Source organism: Dreissena polymorpha, chromosome 1 (assembly GCF_020536995.1).
Source record: "Dreissena polymorpha isolate Duluth1 chromosome 1, UMN_Dpol_1.0, whole genome shotgun sequence".
NCBI lineage: Eukaryota > Metazoa > Mollusca > Bivalvia > Myida > Dreissenidae > Dreissena > Dreissena polymorpha.
The window spans coordinates 181,867,136-181,880,039 of record NC_068355.1 but is presented as its reverse complement, the minus strand read 5'-3'; the positions used below and the strand labels follow the sequence as shown (position 1 = coordinate 181,880,039).

Below are 12,904 nucleotides of genomic sequence, written 5' to 3'. Positions count from 1 at the left end.
TTGTTTGAACCCCAGCAGATAAACATTTCCACACAGGAGGAATGTAATGAAGCACTCGAGTCTTTGTCCACCTTCTTTGGCTACGAGAAAACAGTGAAAGTGATTGACGGCAACCTCATTGAGGGACTACAAGAAACAGTGAGAGTAGTTCAGCCTCTAGTAGACCCAGCCAAGGTCCAGGAGGAATGGCCGAGATTTCAGGGTATGGTAAAGGGAGCTTATGCTGATATGCCCACTAATAAACTTTGTAAGAGGGTAATACTACTGCACAATGACATTATACCCAATATAGCCAAGCTGGCAGCAATAGCCATCTGCCTGCAACCTACCAGTGTTGAGTGCGAAAGAACATTTAGCACACAGAACAGACTCAAATGCAAACAAAGAGCTTCCCTAGGAAATGAAGCATTAAACACTCTCATGACAATTTGTATGCTGGGGCCAGACATATCAAAATATGATCCCTCACCAGCTGTCATTTACTGGCTTAGGCAAAAAAGGAGAAGGAAGCCTAGACTGCAGAGTGCATACAAGCCAAGAGCTAAGAAACAAAAAACTTGCTGACTTGGCTTGAATTTACTCTGGAGTTTGCATCCTATAAGAGTTGCATAATTTTGTTAAGAACTAGGTAAAGCTGACAGATATGAGCTAAATGTTATATTGAAAAAAAAACAACAAAAAAACAAGACAGTTGCTACAAATGTTGATTTATTTTTCGCATATATGATCAGGCAGATCTTGAAGTGTACAATTTAAGTTTGTTTGTTGTTATGTACATGTACCTTTTTTTAATTCCATTTGAATAAATAATGTAGTAACCTTAGTTGATTTTAATTATATTATATATGTCATTCCTTCAATTACCCAATTGAGTTAAAAAACCGGGGGTGAAAAACCCAATTAAGCTCAAAAGTAGGGGGTGACAATTTTTGCTAAAACTCTATTGAATTTACAAAAACCCTATTGTTGTCAAAAACAGGGGGTTAATTACCCTATATACCCCAAAAGTTATCTAAAGCGCTGAAGTTGTTTCAGATTCGTAAGTTTTCGTTTTAGTTATGATATTTGTGAGGAAACAGTAATACTGAACATTAACCATGCTCTAATATAGCCATTATATGCATCTTTTGACGATTTTAAAACTTAAAAATTATAAAGCGTTGCAACGCGAAACGATTGAATAATTTGGAGAGTTCTGTTTTTGTCGTTAAATTTTGTGAAACTACGAATATTGCTTATATAAGGTATAAAATACGTCAAGAATGTATACCCGGCGGAATAGCTCAGTAGGCTAAAGCGTTTTTACTTCAGGACTCTGGCAGGACTCCAGGGGTCACTGCTGGTTCGAAACCTGCTCCGGGCAATGTTCTTTTCCTTTTTTAAATTTTTTTCTTGATTTTTTACTGGAGCTTTTACGATCCAATGTTTACATTTATCAATATAAAGCATTTAATGAATAAGTTAAAAAAAATGCCAAAATCTGTGAAAAGGCCCCTTTAAAGAAATTTTATCACACTTTTGTTTCTGAGAGCGATTGTTCTTTGGGGTATCTTATGCTGGTTTTTTAGGATAAGTGAAATTTTGTCTGTTAAAAGATCAGATGTTGTATTTTTAGATACGCATTGTGATATTAAAGTTGAAAAGTCAAAAACGGACATTTTAAGAGAAGGTAATACTATTCTGATTGCAAAAACTAATACAGACACATGTCCTGTGAAATTGTTTGAAAAGTATTTGTGTGTTGCAGATATTGCATGTTCATCTACTGATTATGTGTTTAGACCAGTTTATTTGTGTAATGTTAAACACTGTTTCAAATTGATTTCCAATAATAAGCATATAAGTTATTCTATTATAAATGATAGTTTTAAGAAGAAGTTAAGTCTATTGGGTTATGTTTCTTCTAAATATGGACTTCATTCTTTTCGTGCTGGTGGAGCATTTATAAGTGCCAATAATAAGACTGTGGATAGACTTTGGCAAAGACATGGTAGATGAAAAAGTGTTTCCACTAAGGACGGATATGTTAAAGATTATTTGAAAGACAGATTATCGGTGTCGCTAAATTTAGATTTGTGAAAAGTCATTATTAATGTATGTGTGATTTGAAATGTATGATGTGTTGTTCGTAGCACATTTAAAGACACTATAATATATTATTATTATATAAATGGTTTGGAAATGCTTTTGAGTATTATTAAGTTCTGTGTTTGTGTTGTGTGTATGTTCCTTGTGGTCATTGGACCAATTTGTTTACGTCCATTTGGCCTCATTTGGTAAGCCAGTTGGCTTGTATGGTCAGTTGACCGTTTTTAAAAGCAAGTTGATCTGATGTGTGAAAGCCGGTTGGCTTTTGTGAGTTGACCTTATTTTCTTAAAAAGCATGTTCACATGGAATTAACAATCTTTGCAAGTTTATTTTTTGCAGTGCAGTAACTGGACAGTACGAATGGTATATTAAGTATTGGAGAACATAAAGGTATCGTTTATGTAGTATGTTATTATTATTATAAGGATTATGATTATGATATTTTTTATTTCCGTTTTAATGTTTTTCATTAATTTTGTAAATATTGTTTTATTATATCTGTTTAATTTTCTTGTGCATTATTTGATTGGTCATTTGACCGATTGTGAAGGCCAGAGTGTGCCTGATGTTGATTAGCCGTTTGGCTTGTGTGGTCATTTGACCGTTTGTGAAGGCCAGAGTGTGCCTGATGTTGATAAGCCGTTTGGCTTGTGTGGTCATTTGACCGTTTGTGAAGGCCAGAGTGTGCCTGATGTTGATTAGCCAGTTGGCTTGTGTGGTCATTTGACCGTTTGTGAAGGCCAGAGTGTGCCTGATGTTGATTAGCCAGTTGGCTTGTGTGGTCATTTGACCGTTTGTAAAGGCCAGAGTGTGCCTGATGTTGATAAGCCAGTTGGCTTGTGTGGTCAGTTGACCGTTGTTGAAGGCCATAGTGTGCCTATTTTGATTGAATTATTGTTATTGCTTTAACAAATGTTTGTTATTGTATCTTTTCAGTTAAAACACAGTTCGAGAGGTATATAACGTGGTGGAGAATATTTGGGTATTCATTTTATGTTTCATATTATTTGTATTCTCTCTTTGTTTTATACGAAAGTCCTGTCAAATACAAGCACTCACTCCTATTTTGTCTTTGGTTTATTATTTGTATGATAATGATAATGATGATGATATGGGTTATAAAGATGATGAGATTTTAATAGTATTTTGAGAATAGAGAATAATAAATTTACTCATAACTATGAGTAAATGAAATTATTCTCGGTTTGATAAATACGGTATAGTATGGTTTATTACGTGTTATTTAGAAGAGAGATTATGGTAATGGTTTAGCGCGAATAATGCACGGGTTTTGTGTGCATGTTTTAGCGCGAAAGCGCACGAGTTTTTCGTTTTGGGGTATATATGATTTGCACATCTATTGAGTCGCCATTCGAGGGTGTATTTGACAGGCAAACGTTATGGAACAAGAAAATGAAAGGGTGATAACCCCGCCCGCCCTTAATGAGCAAATGTATGGTTAAATAATTGGTTACATTGCTTTTATGTTTATAATTTTGCAATTATAAAGTCTATATTTAGTATATTTTCAGTTCAGTTTTTAGTCCATGTGAGATGGGATCTTAACACAAACCGATTCCTTTACTGAGAAAGACGATGGGTGTATTTTCATTTAAGTCTGAAGCAGCTGAGTTTTCTTGATTATTTTGACTCATTTTTTACTTAATATTGTGTTTGAATGAGGTTTTTTAAGTTATTGTTGTCATGTTTTTCGAGACTCTCACTTCCTGGAGATAGTACCTCCAGCATATTTATTGAAATATTAGAATGTTTAAATTTCAGTGTTATTTTTTATTGTCTTTCGTAATGAACGTTTAATTTTAAAGACATTCTTATTGTACGATTACTTCATATTTTCATTTTGGTGTGACTGGTAAGATGTTGAAGTCGGTTTAATATAGCTGTTCGTCATATGCATTTATATATATCTCGGAATACTTATTATTTATCAACATTCTTTTTAGGTGCATTATGGATTTTATGGTTTGAGTGATTTGTTTGTTTTTATGTTGATGTCCGGGGTGTGTGCGGGATGCTTTTGATGTTTGTTTGTTATTTTAATTTGCGCAATGAAATCGATAATGTTTTAATTACATTTTATACTAAATAATACTTAATGTTTACAGTATAATAATAGCTGCTTATTTGTAGATTTCTCTAAAATTAGAGGTTTCGGGAGGTGATGAAGGCACCTAGACACCGGTCTTGAGCCATGGGTCCTCATACGTCCCCCTGCCATTAAAAAAAAAAATAAGAAAACAAAAATGGCAGTAGGGTTGCGTATCCCGCTCGCGGTTTTACCTGAATCGTTTATTACTACTGATTATTGTATGGGGTGTACGTGAAGTCATGTACACTTCTCTTGATTGGTGGTGATGAATGAATCTTGCAGATATTAGCAGCTTCTTTGAACAAATTAATGTTTCACAATTGTTAATTTATAATATTTAAGTTAGCGTGATTGATGGGCATTGGGGGCGTCCTGTGTGCACTTTGGGCATCGGCCGGGATCAGTTTATTCAAACAGTAACTCTTTATTTGAGATATATACATGACGTCTTATTGTTATGAATAAATTTGCATTTTTTCACATGACACACATGTGCATGTGAAGAATTCATAACTACATGCCCTACAGCATTTAAATAGTATCGTTTCAGTTCTTTATACACATGAACAAAGATGTTACACCGTTTCCAGTCGTCTTGAGGCTCATCAATTGAGCGGTGCCGTTGAGGTCTATATCCATTGCACATACAACCCATACGGGCGTCAGAAGAATTGTTTTTTGCATTTATATGTTGAAAGTCCTGTCAAATACAAGCACTCACTCCTATTTTGTCTTTGGTTTATTATTTGTATGATAATGATAATGATGATGATATGGGTTATAAAGATGATGAGATTTTAATAGTATTTTGAGAATAGAGAATAATAAATTTACTCATAACTATGAGTAAAATAAGTTTAACCAAAGCAAGCATATTCATATTATGCACGAGGAATTTGAGTTGTAAGCTATGTTATTATTTTTTATAACAAACAATTGGTATATTTAATATTCTAGTCTGATCGGGATATATGCTTATCCAACCTCATGGCATATTCACATTATTCAGGGATGGGTTGCAATATTCTACAATTGGTAGAATGAACCAATAATTTTGTACAACATAAGTAATTGATGACAAATGATATCAGGAATACTATTAAGGGTTTCAGAAAGCATTTTCTGTTTGCTGCGGGGTTCAAACTATTTTATGCGCTAAATGTGAGGCATCTTTTTTAAGCAAATGTATAAAGAGTTCCTGACCAAAATCAAAGTAATATTACTTTTAAATCATCAACGTATTGGCATACACCAAGAAAGTTGTAGAATATTTGCGGGAAACATAAGAATTTCGAGGAAAACTTGTGATGTGAAATTTCCGAATGGTAACAGAAATTACCGATCGTCGTTTTTCCGAAAAACAGCATGTCGCGGTTTTCAAAAAACAAATGACTGCACCCAAATATTTTAATGTTACTGACTATAACGGGTTGATACATGTATGATTGTGTTTCTCTTTTAATAAAGTGAAGTGACAATTTCAAGGTCAATTCATTTGAAATATGAAGGATATTCTGTCCTTTATCCTTTGGCTATAAATATATCAGTACAATTTGAAATTTCCAAAACCAATCCAAAAATATTGGCAGACACAAAATTTAATAAAAATTCTTATGTTTTCCTTAAATATTCTACCACTTTTCTGTTGTATACCAATAAATGGATGTTTTTCAAGCAATAGCAAATTGATTTCAATCAGAAACACTGCATATAACCGCAAAAACAAATATTCCAATCTTTTTGGTTTACAATTTTTGTGATGCAAATAGCTTGCATGTAGCATGGAATTGAATGTTCTGTCAGATTAGTGTTTCAACTTTTTGGAGTGGGGAATTTCGGACTGTTTTATCCAACAAGAAAAGAGCTCTTAAACGTTACTTAGACTCATGCAAAGTGAAGTAATAAAGAACCACTTTTTGTAAACAACCCAAATGTGACCTCCCTTGTTGGATCATGCTACATTTGAAAATGGAAGTGACATATACGAGTAATGCCAGTCCAAGGGAGATAACTCAAAATTAAAATTTCTACCAAACTTCTCTGTTTGTCCAGGAATTATTACTTAATTCACTTCATGGAATTGTAGAAGTTCTTAATGTCTTTATTAAACTGAAATACATATTGCATATACTTTTAGACATGCACTAAAGTCATAAACAATCATGATGTAATGTTTGAGATAAATATATGGAATTTATGGAATACTCAAAATAATACTGGTGATAAATAACGGGCTTGATAATGATATGATAATTGCTTTGAACAACTTGCTATTATCTGCGATTAATAAATAATTGTCTTAAACTTCAATGTTCAACACAAATTTCCAACAAAACGTATCAAATATGGATTTCTACTCTATTGGGTGAAGACTGCAAAGACATGTACACATTTTCCTGTGGATTAAAGATGTCAAGAGCAAAGTGGTACTTAAAATGACAGGCAACACACTTTTGACAGCAGACAATGACTTATCACAATACCCCATACTTTAGAACTTAAACCACAGTTCAGCACCCAATCTGTGATTGGGCTGCATGCCACTGAGGCTGTGGCTGTTATTGATATCAAGTTTATCTTACCTGACAATTCTTGGCTTGTAATTATTGACTTGACAACTATCCCAGCCGCAGTCACTTCCACCTCAACACGTTGGAGGTCAGTACAGGCCCAGTGGCTGACTTAAGTTCAATTCCTGCTGCTCACTTGACAACTATTCCAACTTAAGTCACTTCCACCAAGACATGATGGAGGTCCGAACATGTCTAGTGTCTTGATTTAGTTCTGGTACCACTACTCACTAGACTACTATTCCAAGCAGTCAATGTCACCTAGACACTTTGGATCATGTCAGTACATTGCCAGTGTCTGATTTGAGTTCCATTATGCTGCTCAATTGGCAACTATTACAACTACTGTACAGTCACTTCCATATAGACAGGAAAGGAGGTTAGTAGTATAGTATATGTCCTGTATCCGGCTAGAGTTCCATTTATTCTAAATACGCACAGAATATGTTTCACTGGCTGACCAATCTGCCTTTGGTACATCAACTGTGAATATACAAAAACAAAAATGAATGAGATAATTAATCTGATTTTTGTAAGTAAAATTATTTGTAAAGAAATCCATTTTGTTCTCTACATACATGTACTAAGTAGACCACGTGTTAGGGCAAAAAGTGCACATAAAAGATAAGCAGGTTTAAAAAAAAATCATACCTGTATCGACATTGTATTTTTAATCTTTATTAAATACCAAACACTACTTTGAAATCATGAATCATAGAATAAAAAATGTTCCAAATGTTATTGTGTTAAGTGTTGTTGTTTTTTAAAATGTTTGTATAGCTTGATTAAATAAGATTTGAAAAATTGGTTACCAATTGTTGAAGACATTACTAGGTTTTCTAGTTTTTGACCACAATTGACTTTAAATTCTGACATAGCCTTTATAATGACAAGATGAACATTCTGACCAAGTTTCAATAAGATTTAATCAGCAATTTAATAATGATTAATAAAACAGTACAGTTGGATTTCATTTTGTAAGGATTATTTGCTTTATATTGTTATGATTTACATAATAATGCAATAAAGTACCAATATCTTCAAATTGTTAATTATGATGCAGTAAAATGTAATATTTTATTATGTTTGAGTTTTAAATTATGCATATTCTCTTATACACCAAGCTCCAGATAAGGGCCATACAACTGTAAATACGCCTTTTTCATGAAGATTTACGCATTTATTTTTATAAACTGGACGTACAATTATGACATTAATATCCATTTTACGCATTTACGACAAAAATCTGGCCGTACCGATACGTCTGCGTCAGCGCGGTGTGATTTGTTGGTCTCTAACCTAAGGGCGCTTTTCATTAATTTAAATTACCGAAAAGTTGTAGACTGGGTTCATATATTATTGTCTATTCTGTCATGTGATTTCCTGTAACTTATAAATCCGTCAAAAACGATATGTCTGCGCGCAATTGAATGCCGGCTTAACCGATTGCGGCTCAAAACAACACTTTGTTGTCATATAATGACTTCATACGGTGTCTTCTAACCATCCTGACATTAAATCTGTAAACCCAGAAAAAGACATTGTCGCCCCGATATTTAACGATTTGATTGCATCGGTGGCGTAAAACGTTAGAAAACACCATGGGAAACGGATGAGACAGTGAAATAAGTGTTCATTTACTTAGCTTATTAGTTGGCTTGTGTTTTCTTGTCAAGAAAAATGAAGAAATAGTATTAGTCATGAGTTTTAATGTGTAGTTGTATTAGCATCATAATTCAGAATGGAAAACCTTATACAGTAAATGTTTATAAGAAGCTACATATATTTATTATAATTACTGCAAATGTTTCTGTAAAGTCAGTTATACACCCTTCAATATCCAAGAAACCGGGTAGTACAGTACTACCTGTATTTTTGGATATGGTAGTACAGGTACTAATTGATTTTCAGCGTTAGTCCTTTTCTTTCTGTCAGTGGCAGTACCGTTACTAATTTCACAAATCCTTATCTGGAGCTCTGTATACATGGTGTTGATCTAATATGTTCTTTTAATTGTTTGTTCCCTTAACATTCTTGCAAAAATGTTTGTTGTAAGATATAATAATAAATAAAAGTTTAAGAAATCGCTGCTCTTAATCTTTATTTTATTATCCACCGCGATAGGTGGACGAATATAGTTTTAGCATTGTCCGTCCAGAACACTTTTGTGTCAAGAGCATTGAACCGATTTCATGGAAACTTGATATAAGTGTATATATCATAATAGAATGATGTGTGTAAAATGCTGTAGCAATTCATTTGCAAATAACCGAGTTATGGCCTTTTTAACTTAAAAATAATCATACTATTTTGTCTGAAGCGAAATCTTGGAACTGCTTGTGCAGATTTCATTCAAACTTTGAATAAGTGTACATATTGATAAGAGGATGGTAAAGGTCAAATTGTCACTCAAACAATTGGCCAATAATGGAGTTATGGCCACTTTTTACATAAAAATACATGTTTATATTGGTATTTTAACTGCTTTTTAGATTTCATTAAACCGTTATTTAAGTGTATCAATGTATGAATCTAAAGCAGTAGTTGTTTACAGAATTTGGCGTTGCAAGCATTTGGCGGGTGATATCAATGTAACAAATGTGCTTGCTTATTTATATTTTTATCCAAGAATAACAGCAAAATCAATAACATAATGAACACAAATTATACTACTCTATATTCATGAAACAAAAATATGATTGATTCAAGTTAGAATCAAAGTTGACTTTTTTCAACAATTTGCCACATCAACATTCAATTATTTTCTTATTCCATCTATTACATGTATTTAGCTATGAATAAGCAACATTTTATCATCAGTATTCAAGACTATTAATCACTAAAACTAAAATCCTCACTTTTAAATAATATGATGTGTGCCTATAATAATATGCTGTGTGCTTGCCATAGTATGCTGTTTGTTTGTTTTGGTATGCTGTGTGTTTGTGATGGTATGCTGTGTGTTTGTTTTGGTATGCTGTGTGTTTGTGATATGCTGTGTGTTTGTTTTGGTATGCTGTGTGTTTGTGATGATATGCTGTGTGTTTGTTTTTGGTATGCTGTGAGTTTGTGATTGTATGCAGTGTGTTTGTGATGGCATGCTGTGTGTTTGTGATGGTATGTTGTGTGTTTGTGATGGTATGCTGTGTGTCTGTGATGGTAATGCTGTGTGTTTGTGATGGTATGCTTTGTGTTTTTGATGGTATGCTATGCGTTTGAGATTTTCATCTTGAAACAAGCAAAACAACAGTCCTTGCTAAAAGAAATGTAAACAATATTGGTCCTGACTAAAAGAAATGTAAACAATATTGGTTCTGACGTAAAGAAATGTAAACTAGAAATGGCGCGGCAGAGGCTGACGCGTATCCCCACGCCGCATGTTTGACCCAGGGGCGCCCCAGGGATGGTAATGGGGGCCATGCATAGTTGAGATTGACCGTATTGTCATAAGAGCTGTTCAGTATCAATTTGAAGTAAAATGGTGTAGAAATGAAGAAGTAAATGTAAAATAACCTAAAACAAGAGATGTGTTTGTCAGAAACACAATGCCCCCTAATACGCCGCTTTTAATTTTTTATTTAATTATTTTTTTGACCTTTGACCTTGAAGGATGACCTTAAAGGATGACCATTCAAAATGTAAAGCTCCATGAGATACACATGCATGCCAAATATCAAGTTGCTATCATCAATACTGCAAAAGTTATGACCAAGGTTAAAGGTAGACAGGCAGGCAGGCAGGCAGGCATGGGCAGGCAGGCATGGGCAGGCAGGCAGGTAGGAAGGCAGGCAGGCAGGCATGAAGGCAGGCAGGCAGGCAGGCAGGCAGGCAGAACAAAAAAATCCCCCGATCATTTGATACGGCATAAAAATGAGTGAAAATCTCGGACCCAGCCCCACCCCAACCCCAATAACTTTTTACCCAGGGGTCAGATCAAAATTCCAAATAGTGCACTGTGGCACATATGCTCATAGCTACCATGTGTGTACGTGTCACGATTCTAGTGCTCATAGTGTAGGTGGATATAGTGGCCAGCAGTGCCTTCCCCCGGAATGTGTTCAGGCGCCCCGGGGCCGACCGGGGTTGGGTTCGGGAGGCGTGTCCCCTCCCGTCGTTGATTTTTTTTTTATTTAACATGTCAATTCACGTTCTGTGGTGCGTTATAAATCAAAGATTAACAGCGTCAAAAGACGTCATTTGGTGTGCTATGACTCTTCAAAAAATCCCCCAGTCATTTAAAAATATTTTTTTTTTTTATTGTTTAATTGTTATAAAACTTTTCCGCACAGATAGTAAAATCCCGACTCGAACGATTCCCCAATACATCCGTTTCAACCCGACTCTAATACTGTATACTTACTATTTTTCAAGTTTCTATTTATTACCCGATAATCCCGTTTATTCCGTTTTTATCAATCTCTTTCTCGTAAATATTTTACGATAAAAGCTTTCAGTTATTTCTTTAACACAAACCTTGCCATTTTTTAAGTGACTATTTATAGATTTGATGAAATATTGCCTCTGAATATGCGTCAATCCCCTGACCTGTTGTGTGCTTGTTAAAACGCTCAATACACGCCATTTGTATGCAATAGACGCGACGTTGAATATGTTGCATAATTTTCGCGCTCTTTTTAATTGAGAAAAAGATTCGACACAAAATAAATTTGCACTCCTAATTTGAAGCAAAAATATTTAACGTTGCGGTAACATTTACATTCGGAAGTGTGTTGCGGAATAAAAACGCGTTAACATCGACTTAAGGTAATGGGTTTCGGATAACAAATTTAATTATTCCCATTTGAGATTTCAACAAATATTAACTGTTGCGTTATAAATTAATCGATAATTTGTTTACACACTTTACGTGTCGAATAAATGTTTTGACGGAATTATGCATGAAATTCACGTTGTCCACGAGGATCACTGCCGGTTGCCATCATCAGTCTTCTAACTATCGATTTTCGGACGAAACATTTACAAGTGTGCGTAATTAATTCAACGAAAATTTGTTAAAGCGCATTACGTGTCGAATAAATGTCAGAAAAACAAGGTGAATCAGTTCTATAAATGGACATGTTGAAATATACATGTACTGGAAGTAAATAAATTGTTATCACATAATTGTAACCGGGAGTCATTTGCACAACTTACTCGCTATAATAATTAATTGTTTACCACTTGTAATTAATTTCTCGTATTAATTATGAGTCATAGGTAACACTTGTTTACAGTAAAAAGGTGTGATGATGATGCCCGAAACCGTCTTTAATGTTCTGTACTGTACTAATTACCGGTTTTATACTACTCAAATGGAACAACTTCTTGCTAATCAAGCTGCGATAAACTCTTACTCCATGCCCAACGTCAATCAAAAATAATGGTCGCTATTGGACGATGAACTTCACAGTTTGACGACTGGAAAGTTACCAGATACATCCTTGTCAGCATTTAAATGACCGTGTAATGTGGCTAGAATAATCGATACGCGCGTCATGCTATTCTCTTATCAGTGGATTATCCATTACCCCATGTGGTGTTTATGGCGATTACATGTGAAAGTAGGTACCGAGTGCTCTTTTAAAACAGGGAATATTGATACACTGATAGGGAAACCTTGATTTTTTTTGACAATCTCCAGTTTCTTTTACTGAAGAATACACTGATCGGAAAATTTCAATGGCCGCGGGGACTCTGATTTCGAAATTCCAGCGCCCCAGCAAGGGGCGCTTAAATGGCCTGGGGAAGACCCTGGTGGCCAGGACAGATGGACGGACGGACAGACGGCGGAGATAACCACATAATAGATTTCAAAATCTAAACGCGGACCCTAGGTTCAAGGTCGAGGTCAAAGGGGTCAAAATTTGTATGTGCATCATGGAAAGGTCCAGATACACATGCGTACCAGCTATGAAACCAATATCTGAAGGGACACAGACGTTATGAGCTTTTTTTGAATCCCGGTCGTAGATTTCGAAACCTGATCGCGGACCCCAAGTTAATAAATTTCATGCGCATGGAAAGGTGTTGTTCAGATAACATGCGTACCAAATATGAAAGCAATATCTGAAGGGATACAGTAGGCATGAGCCTTTTTTGAATCGTGGACGCAGATTTCGGAACCTGAACGCTGAC

At 34.9% G+C, this 12,904-nt stretch overlaps 1 long non-coding RNA gene across 1 annotated transcript; it reads left to right on the top strand.

Moving 5' to 3' along the window:
* The first annotated feature begins 1,502 nt into the window (after positions 1–1,502).
* Positions 1,503–4,383, top strand: LOC127864164 (uncharacterized). The gene is made up of 2 exons (XR_008041547.1): positions 1,503–2,479; positions 3,026–4,383. It is a non-coding gene; the product is annotated as an uncharacterized LOC127864164 (long non-coding RNA).
* Positions 4,384–12,904: the final 8,521 nt, after the last annotated feature.